Source organism: Parasteatoda tepidariorum, chromosome 3, assembly GCF_982258835.1.
Source record: "Parasteatoda tepidariorum strain Cologne lab strain chromosome 3, Ptep-v5.0, whole genome shotgun sequence".
Classification (NCBI taxonomy): Eukaryota; Metazoa; Arthropoda; class Arachnida; order Araneae; family Theridiidae; genus Parasteatoda; species Parasteatoda tepidariorum.
In genome coordinates, this window is record NC_141757.1 from 12,694,945 (window position 1) to 12,713,721 (window position 18,777).

At 29.6% G+C, this 18,777-nt stretch overlaps 1 protein-coding gene across 3 annotated transcripts in view; it reads right to left on the reverse strand.

Moving 5' to 3' along the window:
• LOC107447362 (sodium-dependent transporter bedraggled) overlaps nt 1-18,777 on the reverse strand; it is a 115,121-nt gene that overhangs the window by 65,112 nt on the left and 31,232 nt on the right. The window contains exon 1 of one of the 3 annotated variants that reach the window (XM_087158823.1): nt 17,071-17,289. The exons of 1 other annotated variant lie outside the window; for it this stretch is intronic. The gene's annotated coding sequence lies outside the window, so the exon portion shown is untranslated. Of the gene's footprint in view, nt 1-17,070; nt 17,290-18,777 lie in introns of those variants that run through there. One more of the 3 variants, XM_071185108.2, reaches the window with a different exon arrangement.

Sequence of the window (18,777 nt, forward strand, 5' to 3'; positions counted from 1 at the left end):
ACTGCAAAATGAAGAAATCCCGCAGTGAACTGATCGTTAAGACACGGTTCCCAGCAGATCACAGAAGTCAAGCATCACTGGCTGCGGTCAGTGTGCGGGGTGGGTGACCACTTGGATCAGTCTACGTAGGGACCGAGGGTGTGCGGTATTGGTCCTCGTTAAACTGTTCTATCGTAAAGTGCTCGACTTCACATGCAGGTTGTCGGGCTACCGAAGTGGGGGTGCCATCCCCTCTGCAGAGGATCAAAATTGTGATGGCATGTCTTCGGGCCTCCGGGATGCTTCCCAGACCGTCGCCAATAGCCCATTGTACAGCTATAGTGCGACGTAAATGAACTACAACAAGTTATTCATGAATGTTACATGCTGTTTATGTAAGTTATTCATGGAATAATAAGTTATTCATAACTGTTAGATCAATTTGTGTTCATCGTTAACCAGCTCCATCTATGATAATAATGAAAATGATGCAAAAGGTCAATTTTCTGAAAATGAAAAACTTTTTGTGAACTAATTTGTAACTACTTCAAATGTTACTTCAGAGCCGCAATGGCTCAGGGGATACAGCGTTCGCCTACCAATGAGGCGAACTGGGTTGGAGTCCCAGTCGATACGAATTCCGCATCCAGCTTGCACCGACCACAATGCTGACGTGAAATAAACTCAGTGGTAAACGGATCATGAGTTAGAGTCCCCTTGCCATCAGGCTGACCGTGGTCTTCCTCTCCATGTAACGCAAATGCGGGTTAGCTCCATCAAAAAGCGCTTCAAAATTACAAGCACTTTGGGTTCAAAATTACAAGGCAACGGAGTTGAACATTAGTAGTCGTAAACCCATAAAATTGGGTCAGCTGTTCAACGACGGTTATAAAAATAAAATTTAAAAAAAAGTTATTTCAATGTTGCATTATCTAAGCTCACAAAAATTTGCGAAAAAAAATATGAATTATTCATTGATTCCAATAATATTTATTTGTATGGAAAAATCTCGCCAAATTGGCGATTTTTAAAATTTTTTTTTATTATTATTTTAAATATTTACGCTATTTAACCGCTTTTAAGCACAAATAATTCTTTATGTCAAGATTATATATTTATTTTTAACTTATAACTTTGCCTCAAATGTAAGGTACTATACTTGGCGAACAAGCTTTGAAAAACATCGTTGATTGAAATTTAGCCTCCTTTCCGACCAGCTATAAATAAAATTAAAAAAGAAAAAAAAAACATTTTTTTAAAAGAACTAAATTGTAGAAGATAGTCTGTTTTTGTTGCACCTAAAACGCAAATCGAAGGGTGCATTAGTTTTACAATGTCGATCGCGACCTTAAATCCATGTCTCTCTCTCTCTCTCAAAAAAAAAAAAAAAAGATGTCTCCCACCTTTTTTTTTTTTTTTTTTTAGATGCGACTTTTTAGAATTTTTAGATGTGATTTTTTAGAATTGAATTATTTTCTCCCTTTTTTCCACGCTTGAAAAACGTAGTTATTAAAAAAAAATTGTTCCTTCATTATTTCCATTTAAACGAAGATAATCACAGTTTTGTTGTTTACATTTATTGTTATTAAACTTTAATTGCTTTAAATAAGAAATATTTCACCTAAAAAACTAACTTTAGAAACGCTGTGATTAAATTAAAACTAAAGAATTCTTATTGTGATTTTCCTTAATTTTAGTTTTCTTTTTCCTCCAAAATATTTTTTTTTCCTCTCAAAATTCAATCAGGCATGTATAGTTGACACTCTAAAAAAAGTTCCATTAAAAAAAAAAAAAAAGCTTACAAAAAGACTGATTCATCGGGAAAGGTAGATGCATGATTATAGACTTAGAAAAGAAGTGAGCAATCTGAAGAAAAAGAAAAAAAATTATAAACGCTCAGCAAGGCCAATGTGTCAATAATGGAAGATGGGCGTAATTTTGTTTGGTTTCCTTTTTAAATGTTTTATTTATCATTTGAAGGTTGGCAACTAAGATGGAGCAGACGATTATCACCTGGGACCGGTTCGGGCATTCGGTTAAGTGGTCACAGAGCTGTTTGAAAATGATGAGGTCGCTTTGTTTACCATCAAACTTTGATTCCAAAAGGAATGGAAATGGCCGTCAGGTCGCTTATTTAAATAAAGAAACAAACACAAGAGACGAGGATCGTACGGAAGTGGACCTCACGGTTTAAATGGCAGACTTAACCTTCTATACTTCCTCTTATTTCGTAGAAGTCTGTGCCCCGTAGCCTTGCTTTGAAAAGAGAGGTTTCAGACGAGGAAATAAAAAGTAATTTGACAGGTCGACAGCAATAAAATAGAAACAATGCCGTATTTACTAATAAAAACTTTCTAACAGATATATAAAGGGTTCTTTTTTTATTAAGGAATTCATAAACTACTAATTAAAAGTCAGTAAAATGGTTAGGCATAATTTTTTGCGTCATGACCAGTAAGCAAACTGGAATCTTCTACGCTAGGTGTTTGAAATCCGCGGCTCAGCTGCAAATGTGGGCCTTGAATAAGTAATATGCCACCCCCACCTTGCAATCGACGACTTATTGAAAAAAATATGCATAACTAGCTAATGAAATTTTATAAATGTTTTTTATTTTAATTTCAATATTGCGATGGCTCAGGGGATAGAGCGTTCGCCTTCCAATGAGGTGAACCGGGTTCGAATCCCAGCGATGGCTGGTCGATACGAATTTTCTCACCCACCTTGCATCGATCACAGTGCTGGTGTGAAATATCCTCATTGGCAGACGAATCATGGGTTAGAGTCCCCTTGCCGCCAGACTAACTGCGGGAGGTTCTCGTGGTCTTCCCCTCCATGTAACGCAAATGAGGGTTAGTTTCATCAAAAAGCCCTCCACGAAGGCAAATTTCTCCCAATACTTGATCCAGGAGTTCCTTTGTTTTCTGGATTGGGTTGAAAATTTCAAGGCTACGTAGTTGAACATTAGTAGTCGTAAACCCAAAAATTGGATCAGCTGTTCAACGACGGTTAATTTCAATAACTTTGGGTAAATCGTTAATATTATAACAATTAATTTCCAAAATATGAATACATGTCAAAATCTTTCATCATTTTGATTTTTTTTTAAATTTAATTTGACCATGTGGAAAGAACTGGATTGAATAAAAAAACTGGATTGATATGAGATATATAATTTAAAAACTTGACTTCATTCGAGTTAAAAGAGAGAAGAATTTGACTTGATAAGATGGAAGAACAGGAATCGAACTTTGAGATTAAAAAGTCGGACTTTATCTTAGTTGTGTGATTAAAGAACCTGGCTTTATATACCTGGCTTCATATGAATTATAAGATTGAAGACACTGATTCAAAATATAAAATCAAATAATCTGACTCGATCCAATTTAGAAGACTGAAGATCTTGACTTGATCCAAGTTATGAGATTAAAGAACTGGAATTGATCATGGGGTTGAAGAATTAGGCTTAATGAGATTAAAAAAACAGCACTTGATCCTAGTTATGTGAGTAAAGAATTTTATTTCATTTGAGTTATATGATAACTAATTAGATATGATTCATTATATAAAGGGCATTGAAGTACTCGAGTCAAAATATGAAATATAAGATTCAAGATATGAGATTAAAGAACTTAACTTGCTGACGAGTCATAAGTTCGATTTTGAACCCTATAGATAAATCGAATGGTTAGGATAATGAAGAACATGGATTGACCATTCAGTTATGAGATTAAAGAACTAGGTTTGATCCGAGTTATGTGACATAAGAACTAGACTTGATCCGAGTTATGTGATTGAAGAACTAGACTTGATCCGTTGAAGAACTAGATTTGATCAGAGTTTTGTGACATAAGAACTAGACTTGATCCGAGTTATGTGATTGAAGAACTGGACATGATCAAAGAAGACTTGCTCTACGATTTTTAATTAACAGGAGAAAAATAAAAAATAAAAAAACTAAATTTAGTCAAAAAACAATTAAAAAAATGCTATTATTTCCTTCGACATTCCATCACGCAAATCCAAGAATGCTGAAATGGATGGGCAAACGGTACCAAGGATTATTTTTGGCTCTGACCAACGATCTGAAAATGTCAGTCGTTTTGCTTGAAAGAAGTGTTAAGATAGATTTCAACATGGAAAATTCCTGGTAAGGATCATGCGCAGTAGAGCATTTGGCGTGTAATTGTTGTAACAACACATGAGAAACGATACTATTTTCCCGTGGCAATTTATTTTTATGTCGAAAAGCTACAGATAAAAATTTAAATGGAATGTGCACCCCCTTTTTTTATTATTTATTGCAAACTATAAATTATGCTAATTTAAATCCTTAAAAACCTCGCAGAATTTAAAATTAATCTAAGCGTCTATATTTGATGAAAAAATTTTAATGGAAATATCTATATAATATTGTTTTTTTTTTTTTTTTTCATTTTGTTACCCAACCTCCAAGTAATAATATAAATATTTGCCTGAACTTTCTTGAAGATCAAAAGAAGTCAACTTTCACAAACTAATATTTTTTTTTCCTGACTCAATGATAAAAATTAGCCAAACACATAACAGTTAACGAATTACAACATGCTTTGGTCCAACACAAAAAGCTATTAATCTTTGTTCTGAACAAATAAAACAGTACATGTGAGTATTTACGGGCTTAAAAAAATAGTTTTTACGATATCTGAAGATACTGTAATAGCTTTGGGAAACTTGAAAAAGGTTGCCATTGGTTATTCTGGCATTTTTGTAGGCCGTAATTTGTTCAGTAAATAGTTTATCGTCAAATTTTTCTCATGATTTTCAAACCTAATTTTATTTACTGTTTAAATATTAAAAAAAAAAAATATTTTGTTAATTCACAGTGTCATTTCATTCGTAAATTCTTGTACAAAGTGTTACAATAGTCTAACATGTGAATTGTATTCAATTTTTATTAAAATAAGAAAACGATCCGAAATAGTCCAAGCAGGAGCCACTTCTTTCAAAAATTTGAAAACTATATAAATGTAAAAAAGGCTTCTTTTTTATAAAAAAAATTTTTTTTTTAGTTCTTTATACTTTGTTGTTATACTCAATTTGGACGTAGAAAGTTCATTTATTATATTTTTAATAACGAATACGTACAGTCTCTGCTCAAATTATTAGACGTACCCTAACATTCTATGTAAAATCTTAATTATCAGGTGATACAATACAGCTTTATTGATTTTACGAGACTGAAACCTGTTTGAACTTGTTTATGTTCCTGTATCAATGGGTTAACATTGTAATGCAATACGTTAAAAATAAATACAAATAATAAATATGTAAAAAAATCTCCTGAATAAAAACCCATTACATGTATGTTTAAATATAAAATTGTTGCCTATAAACTCGTGCAAAACATGTCATTATCAAAAAACTACTGTGAGTCTAATAATTTGGAGTACTATACTAACTAAACTTAGTGGCTCGACAGCCCATGGAGGGCCAAGGCCTACAGTGCCCATCTCATTTTTCTTGGCCTTGAACTCTGTGGAGCAGGAGCAGATGTTAGCGGTCTGCTAACCGGTTAGGTGGTCAGTCGAACGCGAAAACCCCTGTGATTAGTTCCCAAGCATGCTTGGTACTCATTTATCGACCCACTGAAGGGATGAAAGGCTAAGTCAACCTTGCCCAGCCCGAGGATGGAACCCAGAACCTGTGGCACGGGAGCGCGAAGTGCTACCACTCAGCCACCAGGAGTCAATAATTGGGTCTAATTATTATAATATACTAATATAATACCTGATATAATAAATATTCTATATTTATACAGGGTTATTCATAATTCCTTCCTGGGTTTCGAAGCGTTATAATTAGAGCCCGGATTTTGATGACCTAAAAAATCTCAATTAATGCCCTTAAAAAGTGCAAAATATGCCCTTACAAACGGCAATAAATGCCCTTAAAATGCGAAAATTGCGCTAAAAATGCCTTATGACATGACTTAAATAGAAGTAAAAATGTTGAACTAAAACAATGTTTTACTCTTTAAAATTATTATGAGTCGTTTCAAAAAATATAAAGCAATGCAATACTTGTTCTACGCTTATTAAAGTTTGAAAAATATGTTTTATATCCTAAAATAACAAAAAAAGGAAAATATGTTGACTCCAAAACATTTTCACTTTGTATAGAAACTTAAATGAATATAACAACTTCCATCTCATAATATTACTAAATATCAGAATTACAGTGGATTATTAATTGTTTTTTTAATATTTTGAAATGTAAACGAGCGTCTCTTGTCTGAAAGTAAATTTTTATACCAGGAGTAGCTTCTTTCAACGTCTACTGATGTTATTGGTGCGTACTTGAAAAGGACGGTCACACTTACTGACAATTCGTCTTCAATGTGAAAAGATGTTGCTTCACCTTTTAATATCCTAGAGATTTCCTTCATTGTTTGGAAGTCAGGGTAATAATAAAAAATTATAAAAAATAATAAAAATTAGAAAAAATTAACAAAAAATTTAAAAAAATGCTTCAAAATGCAAAATACGCCCCAAAATTTAAAGAAAATGCACTGTAAATCTCAAAATATGCTCTAAAGGACAAAAAATGTCCAAAAATGCAAAAAAATGCAAATGTCATCAAAATCCGGGCCTTAGTTATAATAAAAAAACGAAGACAAATATGGCAAAAAAGAACATTATTCCGAAAGTATTCAAGTTTTAATTTAAGCAGTTGCCGGTAGATGGCAGTAACATGTACCACTGAAGCCAGTCGTAGTAAAGAAAAATGGCGTTTACAAGCAATGCATTAATTATGAATTGCGTTAATTATTTAATTATTATTTACATTACAATGCATTAATTATTTACATTTAATTATGAATAACCCTGTATAATATATCCTCTAATTTATCCAATCTTCGAATTTATATTATATATCGTCTAATTTAACCAATTGATACACGAACGTAAACAAGTGCAAACCGCGTAAAAACAATAAAGCTGTATGGTATCACCCGATAATTTAGATTTTGCATAGAATCTTATAGTGCGTCTAATAACATGGCCATGGACTCTAAGAGAGTGGCTGAAAGTGCGGTTGATGTTAAGTAATAGGTTGCGAAGATTGAGGTAAATATTTTCGTAAAAAATAAATAAATAAAATAGATGAAAGCCTATGTCCATCACACATTGTTTATTGATCAGCTTGTATGCCATCAACAATCAGAAGGTCTGCTCTTGCATTAAAAGCAATAACGTTAGGAATAACAATAAAGAGATAAAAAAATTTAAAATTAATAATTGTTGTTCAATTTTCTGTCGTTTTTTAAACCTTTAAATGTCCTACCCGATGGTCGCAATTTGTTAGCTTATACACAAGAATAATATGCCTGAAAGAGATAAAGGTACTAACTCTTTTTCAATAAACAAAGTGCTTAAAATTTTACGAACGAATAATGAAATTATATTGAGCAAAAAGGACAAGCTACGGTTATTTTAGCTGCTCAGTCATATTTGATTTTTGAAAAACCTCACCCATAAAAAGACAGCCACTTAAACCCTCCGTTTAAGATCAAACGTTATATTTACCAGGAAGTAGTATAATTCAGAATGAAAACGATTCTGAGAATTTCTCAAAACTGACGTCGCTTCTTCAAACATAATTTAAAACTTGTAGCAAGTCAATAAACAAGTTAAACTCATCTTGCAGGATATGATGTTTCCCGAATTAAACTAAGCAAACTGAAACAACTCGAATTTGGTAAATATTTTATATAGTACAAACGTTGGAGCTCACAATATATAAATCTAGGTAAATGTATTGTCGTTCAAATAAAATATAAGTTATATAAATTCATTTAACGCTAGATTTACGGACGTTTCTTATATATATATAGTAGGGGAGAGTGGGGTCAATTGTAACAGGGTACGATTGTAACAAAGCAAAAATTTCGAGTGTCGGGTTTTAGATTTGGTTCTTAGGTGGCGCACAAGGTGTATTTAATAAATCTACATGTACACCCCTGCTGGCAACCATTTCTAGGTACTTTTGAAAGAGTTACATCACAAAAGATATTTTCACGCTACGTAAGTAATTTTTTTGGCATTAGAATATTATATTGTAACAAAGTAATTTTGTTTAAATCAATAAAAATTATTAACCGAATATGTAAGTGGACACCTTAATTAACATTTCAGAAAAAAAAGATTAGTTTAGTTAATTAACTAGCATTGTTTTTAACAAATGAAGCTGAAATGGCGTCTTTGGGACAATTGTAACAATAAGTAAAGGGACGATTGTAACAGCTGAAAATAAATAATCTTATGCTTACAAACAATTACTTAACTCTTTAAGAACCACCAATAGTTTCCTATATCATTTATATTATGTTGCATGTGCATTATTTTATTTGTCACCTTTCACAGCATAAATTAAAATTTTTAACCCCTTAAAGTTAAAAGTTGAACCCTTTAGGTCTCTGCTCATTATTATTTTTACTCCTAAAATATCACTACTATTTTGATCAATAAAAAAATATATCACAACTATGATAATATGTATAATTAACTATGTTTTAGTTGAATTTATGAACTGTTACAATTGACCCCGTAAGTGGGGACAATTGTAACAAGTGCACGACTGTCGAAAATTCTTAATTACTAATATAATAACATTTAAAATAAGGTATTTATTTTTTTTTTCTAGTAGAGAATAGTCTACTTTACTCGTCTGTCAATTAATACTGATAATATATTGGATTTTCTGTTAGTTAAAAATAGTTAAGTAAAAAATGTTACAATTGACCCCACTCTCCCCTACTTATCTCTACGAACATGCGTCAATTTGACGCATGAACGAATACATATAACAGCACTTACAGAGATGCCAACTTGCTCCGGACAGGAAATGTATATTTTAAAGTGGTAGTTTATTAATTGTGATTCTTGGTTTAATAAATTCAATTGAGTAGATTTTTATCCACCACTATTTCTAAATAGTTCGTAAGCTTATATAATTCACCACTTTATATTTGCAAAATTTTATTGGCATCTCTGCAGTTAGAAAGCAATGTATTTATTTACTGTAAGAAAAAAAATGAAAATATGAGATAAATATTTATGAAATATTGACATCAATTGACATTCTGCGTCTGTTTTTTCTATTATTGCTTATCGGCAACAGTTGTTTATAGCTCGTTTCATTTGAGATAACGATATCGGATAACGGATCGAAGTATTACCGGTACATTCCTATTTATTATTGATGTGATGTTTGCGTGTTTACTCAAAATTTTGTCTAAATTACGATCGCGTGAAATTGACGTATATCCGTAGAGATAGGTATACCACAAAGAGAATTTCAATACTTCAATGCTTTTGAAGAAAATAAACTTCAATATATATTTACCTCGATCAATGGATAAAAGTCATTACAAGAGATCAAATAAAAATACAAACGGGTTCGGTAATTTTCCTTATAAAATTCGAAATGCGTCAAAATGACGCTTCCCGTAAACCTAGTGTTAATATTAACACTCATATTATAGTATAAAATAATTATTGTTTTTTATAATATTTAAGATACTCTCTTTTTAATATGTTATTTTGTGGACACTGATCACGGTATAATTGTAGTTATCAAATATAGTAATTATAATAGTTATCGTATTCGATATGCATTGTTATCGTTAATGATCGCGATTAGTTACACCTGTGTGTATTATATATTTTTGTAAAATGTATTACTAGGAAAATATTTCAACTTTTGCAAACATCGTGTGCACATTCTGATTAATATTAAATCATAATTTTTTTTGTGAATAAATAATTGATCAATTTATATTTATTCATAAAATTAATTAATCGAATATTATGTAAATAAAAATGATTTCCTGGCAATTTTTTAAATGAAATATTATAAATTTAAGAATTGTGTAAATTTACTTATTGCGTAGCACATTAAAAGTGATACATAACTAAGTTGTGCTATTTAAAATATGTCAATTGAAATTATTAAAAATGTGAGTGATTTTGTTTCCATTATTCGTTCGAAATGAATATTCTGTGTTGAGCAGTATAGGCTAAATACCTCCAAATAACAGGACCCTATTTGCACAAATTCACAAAAGCAGGATCCTGGTTGAAAGAATGTGACTTAACGCTTATTTTATATTCACAAATTATGAATAGTTTTTTCACAATTTCACAAAAACAGGACCATTCACAAAATGTCTGGACAGATCCCGGTTAGCATTAATCCGTTTTAACTGAAAGTACAAAAAATACTCTTTGTCAGTGCTAATAATATTGTATACATAACAATTGTATACATAACACTATACTCATTAAAATCCAATTCATGTTGTCCTTATATGGAAATTCGACTTATTTTTTTCCTCCTACCATCTTAAAGGTCATCCTTAAATTAAATATTAAATTTTTCTGAAACTTTGTCTAAACATGTGACAGCCGTTCAAAAATTGACCCAGTTTACAAATAAAAGAAGAATCCGCGTTCAGATCCTGCAGTTCAGGGTCAGTTTCACTGTGAGGAGGAAATAACAAAAGCCGCAACAAAAAAAATCACCAGGTTCAAGGTCAATCTTATACTTCCTCTATCGGAAGTGGATGCCCCTTCTATAAAATCCTCATTCAATATGTTAGAAGAAAGAAGAGGGGGTTATGGAATCATCAGGTCGCTCCAGGGGGCGCCTTACTAACACCAATAAAAACAAGTTCACAGAAAGTAACCTTGGCCCCTAAATTTGGAGATAACCGATTAAAATCTCAATAAACTTAATTGCGTTTGTATGGTTTTATAACCATACTAACTCTTATGAGTGGGAGAAATTTTTTCTATGAGCACTGCAACCTGGAACATATTTGTTAAAATCGTGCTATATATGTATATATATGTATAATAAAGACAAAAAAGAATAAAGGAAAAGAGATTTAACCACAGAAAATTACGGAAAAATAATAATAAGTTTTATTTACTGAGCATAAGCTGCAAGTACATAGAACCTATAAAATAAGTTAAGAATGCGAAGAAACGCAGAAACAAAAAGATTAATGAATAGAGAAGAAATTAAATTAATTATTAAAATCAAAATCGAAAAAAAATATTGAAAAAATATTTAAATTTTTTTTAAAAAAATTTTTATATATATTATATATATTAAAAAGATGGAAAAATAATAAAAAGGTATAATTTCTTCATCAGCAAGTTAAATATTACTGTCGGAATTTTATCAAGCTGTAAAAGTAATGAATTACAAATTAAAATAAGAAGTAGATTTTTAAAAATATTTAATTGCATATTAAAAAATTCTGGCTACAAAATTTACAAATGTAAATAATTTCGTCCAAAATGAGTGGTTTCAAAAAGTTAAATCGGAGAATTTCTTCGAGAAAATTTCTGATACATAACATGCAAAATTATATTCACAAAATAAAAAAAAAAATAAATAAATAAAAAAGAGCAACGTTTATTATTACACGATTATTTTTGTATTTGAATAAATATTTTCTTGGGTGCAAAACTTGAGAAAAAATTTTTTTTGCACCGTTGGTATTCACAGAATTTCACAGAAACGAAGAAATTAGGTTTTTTTTTTTTTTTTTTTTTTTTTTAAAAAAAAAGAAAGAGGAGTATTTTAAACCCATATAGATTTTTTACGAAAATTGTCCGCAGAAAAATGACAACTAATATATTATAATTCGCGGGCTACAAAAAAAGGCTTCGCAGGCCTGGGCCGTTAATCAAAAGAAGAATGGCTCGGCTGCTTAGCGGCGATTATAAAATAAAATTAAAATACTATACAATATGGCTTCTTTTTTTTTCATTGTTAAGAAATTTATTTATTATTTTTATCCAAGTGCAATAATAATTCACTTCACAAAAAATAGTCTTTAAATTCTATCTTCTAAGGCAGTGTTTGCCAAAGTGTGGTACGCATACCCCCAGGGGTACGGGAACAGTTTAGCGGGGTTACGCGTTCTTACGCGAAATATCTTGCACCAAACGAAAATTTCAAAATATTTTATTTAAAAATAAAGCTAGCCATGAAAATTTACGATTACGTATTTTTCTATTGGCTATTTTTTGCAGAGTCAACAGTTAAGAATTAGTGGTATCAACCGCCAGTTGTGATTTTTAACTTTTGTGCAATTTTTTATAGTAAAAATTACATTGATTTTTTTTATTAGTGGTACACAGCGTTACGAAAAATTTAGAAAGGGTACACAAAAGTCATAAGTTTGGGAAACACTGTACTAAGGGGATCAAATTTAAAAGAAAAGTATTTTTCACTTTAAGTGCTAAATACAACATATCAACTTCCGTTGAGAAACACAATAAAGTTTGGTTTTTCCACTTGGCAGTGGAAATCCTGGATGGTTTGGAAGAAAAATAGTGACAAATATAAGATAAACTGTCGTTTCCGCAGAAATTAGTGAGGAAGTTTCTAGAAGCAATAAAATATTTCCTTTCAAATATTAAAAAAAAGTGTTAAATGTGGGAAAAAACAAGAGTGACGTAATACTAAATCAATTCTTAAGTCCTTTGTTAAGGTGGTTACTATCAAACGTTGATGACCTCTAAATAGTTTACTGTTTATTTTCCGAAAAAAAAAAAGAAAAATATGAAACGCGTGATTGGCTGGGGGGAAAAATGAAAAAACTACTAGATTTCTATTAAAGTAATACTCATTTAGTTACAAGGAAATTTTTTTAATTTTTCGTAAACCAAATAATAGAAAAGCAATCGAAATGTGTTTATTTACTGTTTTACAGTCTTGTTTTTTTCGGTCACAAATATTAATTTTGTTTAAAAATCAGATTAAAATACATACCGAACTCATTTATTTTGAAAATCCGCCAAGTCAAGGTTATATTTCGATATTTCACTAGTTTCTTGACATTTTTTGAACGAACATTTAACATTTGTTTTAAATTGTGTAATAATTATAGTGGAAAGTTGTATGATTTGTTTGGAAAATTTTTTTTTTATTTCTCTAAATCAATAACTGTTATTTGCATTTAAAAATGGATTATTTGGAACAAAATGCAAGTGAGTTTGTTTGGATAGAGAATAATAATGAGTTTTTGATTAATACGATAGAATTCAAAAGCAAAAATATTAATTACGAAAAAGTAATAATTTATAGGTAACATAAAAATACTAGCTTTTATTTTTTTTTATCACTTTTTTATTAATTTGCATAAATTTTCGTGAAAAAAGAAGTTTAAATTATGGCATAATTGTCTCCCTTTTTTTCCTTGAAAAAAAAAACAATTCATATTAAATTTATTTTTACATTTAATTTATGGTGAAAGAAGATATTTTTTAAGTCAAAAAATTGTGTTATATCCAATATTTGTTTAGTAATTTAGGTATCATATTCATTTTTAGCTATTATTTTAGGTATCATACATATCAATTTTCAGTTATTAATTAAGTATCATATCCGACTTTCAAGTGATTACTTTAGATATGGTACAATATTCTCTAGGTATTATTTTATGCATCACAACCTACTTTCTATTTAATAATTCAGGTATTCCATCCTATTTCTTAGACATTATTTTAGGTGTCAAAATCTATTTTCAAGATATCATATTTAAGTAGATTATTCTACTTTTAAGGTATTGTCTTAGGTGATATGTCCTATTTTCTCAATAATATTTTCTAAATATTATGATTATTATAATATTATAAATATTATTTTCCAAATATGTCCTATTACTGCTAAATTAAGCCCTACCTGATTTTTTTATAACCGTTATTGAACAGCTGACCCGCATTATTGAACAGCTGTTTGGGTTTACGACTACTAATGTTCAACTCCGTAGCCTTGTAATTTTGAACCCAATTCAGAAGACAAGGAAACTCTTGGATCAAGTATTGAGAGTAATTTGCCATCGTGGAGGACTTTTTGATGGAACTAACCCGCATTTGTGTTACATGGAGGGGAAGACCACGAAAACCTTTCATGGTTAGCCTGACGGCAAGGAGACTTTAACCCATTATCCGTCTACCACTGAGGATATTTTACGTTAGCACTGTGGTCGGTGTGAGCCGGGTGCGGAATTCGAATTAACCAGTTTTCGCTGGGATCGAACCTGAGTCAACTCATTGGAAGGCAAGAGCTCTATCCCCTGACCCACCACGGCTCAACCCTATATGATTTGTAAAATAAACAAAATAAACTAAAATAACTTGTTTTGTGTGTCGGTAAGCAACTCACGATATAAGTGAAACGTAAGAATTACATTTACATTTATTTAATGGAAAATATATTTTTTCTTACGACGTATTGCTGATCAAACAGGGCAAAAAGTTATAGCATTAAAAAAATATATATTTATCCAACTTTGTTAATTATGAATTTCAGGCATCTACTACAAAATAATTTTAACGATAAGAAATAATTTTGCGAAAATAATTAAAACTTATTCTTTTAGCAATTTTTTTTTTTTTACAAAAAACCACACTATTTCTTTAGAGAAAAAAACCTACGTAAAAAGTTGCGATGCAGTTGCAGAAAATGCATAATTGGTAAATAGATAATTAAAATGTCTAGCCAAATCGGGTAGGAGTTTTTTCAATTATCTAGTAAAAACCAACTTCTTGTATAAGTTTCAATTCTAGTTTTGTCATTTAATTAAACTTTTTCAAAAACAAAACATTTCCCAACGAAACATCAAATCAAAGCAATTTTAAATCTCCAACACAAGACATATCACTTTTATGACTAGGTATTTCGATTTCAATTTTTATTATCTTGTTTTTGTATGAAGACTAACAAAAATACAATTATTTCTGCAATAAAAGAAGAAAATAACATTTGTGGAGGAGGAAAATCAGCTAATAATTATTCTGTTTGTAACTTTAGAGCATTTAATGGAGTATTGCTTGGAACTGAAGAACTTTTTTATGGGGGCTATTCATAAGTACAATAATGCAGTTTGTTGACAGGGATTTATTTCCCATGAAGACATGAACCCTTCCCGAAATAAAAATAAAAAGTAAAAAAAATAAATAAAAAGAGAGTCATTTAAGTTACATTCGTTAAATCAATTCATTTTTTTAATTAAATAAAAAAAGAGAGTCTCATTTATTAAATCAAAATTAATCAATTAAATTTTTAAAAAAATATTTAATCTCGCTAATTTTCTGCACGAGTTTTCTTCATGATAATTGCAGTTGCTTTTGAAAATTTAATTAACTTGATTCATTGTTTGAATTTTTTAAGTCACATTCTTTAAATTAATTCCTTTTTATAATTAAATAAAAAGAGAGTCATTTATTAAATCGAAGTTAATCAATTAAATTTTTAAAAAATATTTAATCTCACTAATTTTCTGCATCGAGTTTTCCACGTGATAATTCGAATTAGTTTTGAAAATTTAATTAACTTTATTCATAGTTTGAATTTTTTAGAATACATTCTTTAATTTAATTATTTTTTTTTAATGAAATAAAAAGAGAATCATTTATTAAATCGAAGTTAATCAATTAAATTTTTAAAAAAATATTTAATATCACTAATTTTCTGCATCGAGTTTTCTACATGATAATTCGAATTAGTTTTTAAAATTTAATTAACTTTATTCATTGTTTGAACTTTTTAAGTTACATTCTTTAAATGAATTCTTTTTTTTAAATTAAATAAAAAGAGAGTCATTTATTAAATCGAAGTTAATCAATTAAATTTTAAAAAAATATTTAATCTCACTAATTTTCGGCATGCAGTTTTTCCACGTGATAATTCGAATTAGTTTTGAAAATTTAATTAACTTTATTCATTGTTTGAATTTTTTAAGTCACATTCTTTAAATTAATTCTTTTTTTTAATCAAATAAAAAGAGAGTCATTTATTAAATCGAAGTTAATCAATTAAATTTTAAAAAAATATTAAATCTCGCTGATTTTCCGCATGAGGTTTTCCTCATGATAATTCGAGTTAGTTTGGAAAATTTAATTAACTTTTATTCATTGTTTGAATTTTTTTTAAAAAATCAACCCATTTTTCTTAAACTTTCATCCTTTATTGTTATTTTATTATAATAGAAAACGGAATTATAAATGAAACTAAAGAAGCTTCTGAAAAAGGAATTATTCTATCCCGTTCTTATGTTGTATCTTAATCTCTTTACCTTGTTTATAAAATATTAAAAGAAATAAAATAATTTGTAAAAAATTTGACAATAATTTTAATTAATCAAGAAAAAGAAATCTACTTTCTGAAAAGTAAATTTATAGCAAAATTTCTTGCAATGGAAAATAAAAACAGAAGAATATTAACACTGTAAATTTGTTTATCCCTTTTTATATCTTTACGTTAATTCATCATTTTATTTTCCTTTATATTTTATTGCGAGAGATTAATTCAGAAATAAAATTAAACCTCAGCCAGAATTTTCTTCATCTTATGTAAGTCACTTTTAAAAAAAATTAAAAATAATAATAATAAATAAATAAATACTATTAATAAAGAATAATCTTAAATGATTTTTTTAACCAGTACTTGAAGTAAAAGATTAGTAAACGAATATCGCAACGTCTATCAAAAACGTTCACTGTATTTTACTTCGGGAAATAAAATATAAATACTGTCTTTTGCAAAATATGTATTTCATGCTGTTCCATTTTTTTTCCCAAATTTTTTGGAGAAACATTTAAAACCCCACCGATATTACTCACTGCTGAGGTCATACCTATTAGCTGAATGTATCAAATATGAGTATAATAAAAATACTTTAAAAAAATTATACAATTATAAATGTAAAATACTTTTTGAAAAAATGTTGCAATTTCACTTATTTAAAAATATTGCCGGTTTTTAATGGAATTAGTAATTTTTAAACATAAGATGAGGTTTCTGTCAATAAATAGTAATCTCTAGCCATGCAAAAATTCATAAAATTTTCTGAACTTGAAAAAAAAAAAATATACATCCGAACATTTTTCCGAATTTGAATTGTAAAAAAAAGGCAAGTTATTCTCTTTTAACTCATAAATTAATTAAACTTTTTAACTAATAAATTAAAATTTATTAAATTCAAATTACTTAAATAAAAATAGTTATAAAAAAACATGCAAAACTCACCAGTTTCGTCAATAATCCAACTAAAAAAGAAGCCGCAAAAGAACAACAAAAACAACGAATCACTAATACTAAAAAAATATGATGGAGGAGCTTTCCGAAGATCCGATCTCTACCGGTGTTCTGGATTTAGTCGTCTGCTCTCTTCTGTTCTTCGGAGCTGGATCTGCTGCTGGGGAAACCGTCACGTGACGCAAGCATAAAATAAACACCGCAATTTACACATTCACGTGACGTAACGCGGGGATGACTTCAAAAAGCAGCGAAATAAAAAAACTGAGTGGAGGGGAAAAAAAAAGGAAAAACTCTCCGGAAATGTGCGTCTATTGTTCTAAAGATTCAGTTTCGATTTATCGTTTGATGCGCGCATCTTTCATACAAGGTCATCGGCCTCCTGTTTTTTCTTTATCATTGGAAAATGAAAACTATCGCCTGCTGATTCTGCAAACCGCATACACACATTTACTGGGTAATAAACGTAACGGTTATTCCCGAGTTGCTGCGTAATTGCGGGAATTGAAGAGTTAACGGAGTATTCAGGAAAAATTGATTTCTTTGTGTTCCTAAATTTGGAGGAAGTAGGATTTCTGCTCCAATCACGCAGTTTAACGCAGAAACGACGCAGTTTGATGATAATTTCCAGTTCAGTTTAAAAACTTTTACTGAGAAAACGAATATTTAAAAAGGACGTAAACGGAACGTCACCTAATTCCTGCTGATTCATAAAGAACGCATTTATCTAACAAAGCGAAAAATTAGCGAACACTTTAATAACTTTTGATCTAATGATCGGATTTTTTAGTTCCGACATACAGTCTTAATGTTTCAAAGAATTTACTTTAAATATACTATAATATTATTTAAAAATTTGTGTTGACGTTGATTTATGTTCCGAAATTTGCAGAAAAAATGTACTTTCCTTGAATAAATATACAATTTTTGTTAACTGCTTTAGATTTTCACAAATTAAGGAGACCAACCGCAATCGGTATAATATGACCACATTAGTTCAGTCTTGTCTTTACTTCAAATTTTTTGGCATATTTTCTTAATATCTCTGAAAATATTTAAGCGAAGCAAAAAGTTTCTGCCGAGAACTATTAAACTTGTTTTCCTGAAGATAATTCCTCGAAAAAATAACATTTTAAATTAAACTCAGTTTTTGGTATTTAATTTACATGTATTCATATAAAAAAAATTGTAATTGCAACGTTTGCAAATTTTCAAGTAACTGCAAACTGTGTAAACGTAATGGCGAATTACAAAATTTAAACGAAATTTGAGAAATGAAATTTTAAAAGAGTTGCAATTTTAAATTTTAATTTCTCTTGACCTATTTGATCAATTTTATACAAATTATATACTTTCATTTATATTATATAATTCTTAAAATTATACATAAATTTGTGTACAATGCACACAAAAAAAGAAAATAAAAAAATAAAAAATAAACAGACCACCCAGAATAATTTTTGATCTAATGATCGGATCTTCACGTTCTAGGTACTCAATCTTAATGGTTTGAGGGATGACCTCATATATGTTAATGAATTTGAGCAAACGATATTTTAGGTTACGAAATCAGACACAAAAATGTACTTTCGCGGAATTAACATCCTTTTTTCAACGGATTCGGATTAATGATCCCAAAAATATAGGGGGTAGCCGCAATCTGGGAAATATGGTCACCGCAGTTTTTAAGCGAATTGA